Raw genomic sequence first — 2,500 nt, 5'->3', positions numbered from 1 at the left:
CGAGGCAACCGCCCGCACCAGGGCCCAGCGTGTGCCGATGGTGGTCGAGGCAACCTGCCGCACCAGGGCCCAGCGTGTGCCGATGGTGCTCGAGGCAACCGACCGCACCAGGGCCCAGCGTGTGCCGATGGTGGTCGAGGCAAGCGCCCGCACCAGGGCCCAGCGTGTGCCGATGGTGGTCGAGGCTGCCGATGGTGGTCGAGGCAACCTGCCGCACCAGGGCCCAACGTGTGCCGATGGTGCTCGAGGCAACCGACCGCACCAGGGCCGAGCGTGTGCCGATGGTGCTCGAGGCAAGCTGCCGCACCAGGGCCCAGCGTGTGCCGATGGTGGTCGAGGCAAGCGCCCGCACCAGGGCCCAGCGTGTGCCGATGGTGATCGAGGCAACCGACCGCACCAGGGCCCAACGTGTGCCGATGGTGCTCGAGGCAACCTGCCGCACCAGGGCCCAGCGTGTGCCGATGGTGCTCGAGGCAACCTGCCGCACCAGGGCCCAGCGTGTGCCGATGGTGGTCGAGGCAAGCGCCCGCACCAGGGCCCAGCGTGTGCCGATGGTGGTCGAGGCAACCGACCGCACCAGGGCCCAGCGTGTGCCGATGGTGCTCGAGGCAACCTGCCGCACCAGGGCCCAGCGTGTGCCGATGGTGGTCGAGGCAAGCGCCCGCACCAGGGCCCAGCGTGTGCCGATGGTGGTCGAGGCAAGCGCCCGCACCAGGGCCCAGCGTGTGCCGATGGTGGTCGAGGCAACCGCCCGCACCAGGGCCCAGCGTGTGCCGATGGTGGTCGAGGCAACCTGCCGCACCAGGGCCCAGCGTGTGCCGATGGTGCTCGAGGCAACCGACCGCACCAGGGCGGAGCGTGTGCCGATGGTGGTCGAGGCAAGCGCCCGCACCAGGGCCCAGCGTGTGCCGATGGTGGTCGAGGCTGCCGATGGTGGTCGAGGCAACCTGGCGCACCAGGGCCCAGCGTGTGCCGATGGTGCTCGAGGCAACCGACCGCACCAGGGCCGAGCGTGTGCCGATGGTGCTCGAGGCAAGCTGCCGCACCAGGGCCCAGCGTGTGCCGATGGTGGTCGAGGCAACCGCCCGCACCAGGGCCCAGCGTGTGCCGATGGTGATCGAGGCAACCGACCGCACCAGGGCCCAGCGTGTGCCGATGGTGCTCGAGGCAACCTGCCGCACCAGGGCCCAGCGTGTGCCGATGGTGGTCGAGGCAAGCGCCCGCACCAGGGCCCAGCGTGTGCCGATGGTGCTCGAGGCAACCGACCGCACCAGGGCCCAGCGTGTGCCGATGGTGCTCGAGGCAACCTGCCGCACCAGGGCCCAGCGTGTGCCGATGGTGGTCGAGGCAAGCGCCCGCACCAGGGCCCAGCGTGTGCCGATGGTGGTCGAGGCAAGCGCCCGCACCAGGGCCCAGCGTGTGCCGATGGTGCTCGAGGCAACCGACCGCACCAGGGCCGAGCGTGTGCCGATGGTGGTCGAGGCAAGCGCCCGCACCAGGGCCCAGCGTGTGCCGATGGTGGTCGAGGTAACCTGCCGCACCAGGGCCCAGCGTGTGCCGATGGTGCTCGAGGCAACCGACCGCACCAGGGCCGAGCGTGTGCCGATGGTGGTCGAGGCAAGCGCCCGCACCAGGGCCCAGCTTTTGCCGATGGTGATCGAGGCAACCGGCCGCTCCAGGGCCCAGCGTGTGCCGATGGTTATCGGGGCAACCGGCCGCACCAGGGCCCAGGGTCTGCGGATGGTGCTCGAGGCAACCGCCCGCACCAAGGCTCAGCATGTGCCGCTGGTGATCGAGGCAACAACCCACACCAGGGCCCAGCTTGTGCCGATGGCGGTCGAGGCAAGTGCCCGTACCGAAGGGCAGCCTATGCCGATGATGGTCGATGCATGTGCCATCACCATGCGTCATCATGTGCCATTGATGGTCGAGGCCTTGGCCGAAGTTCGATTTTGAGCCACGGTGCCCATGCTTGGCTCCAGCATGTGCTGGTGCCGCATTTTTTTCACTCGGGACAGCATCGCCGGAGCATCGCCGGAGCATCGCCGGAGTACCGCCGGAGAACCTGACCGGCGGCATTGGGGTTCCGGCGATTGGGAGGGGGGCCGGGGGGGTGTGCGCACATGACGTGCGATGGGTGCTGGTGCTTGGCCCTTGTGTTGGCCCCCTATCCCTCATCAAACCTCTGAGAACTCACACCCCCTTAAAGAGCGTTTGAGATTTTACAGGTTTGCTGCCAGTAGCCGTTGAAGTGTCTGAAATGGGGACACTTTTTTCAAACGGTCACGAAATCTTCTCCGGTTCGAGTTTTTAGCTGAATTTTTTTGTGCATGCCAAAAAAAATAGAAGGATCACGTCCACAAAATTTGGGGGGAAAACTCCTTCTAAAAAAATTCTAAAAAATCCCGAACCGCAAAAAGTTTCGAAAATCGTGAAAAATAGAAAACGAGTCATCTTGCAACGAAACTTCACGTGAAGGCTTAGGGGACCATTGTATGAA

The sequence above is a fragment of the Durio zibethinus genome, unplaced genomic scaffold (genome assembly GCF_047325235.1).
Source record: "Durio zibethinus cultivar Kanyao isolate XHJ-2024 unplaced genomic scaffold, ASM4732523v1 HiC_scaffold_3, whole genome shotgun sequence".
In the NCBI taxonomy this organism is placed as follows: Eukaryota; Viridiplantae; Streptophyta; class Magnoliopsida; order Malvales; family Malvaceae; genus Durio; species Durio zibethinus.
Note: the sequence above shows the minus strand (reverse complement) of the source record.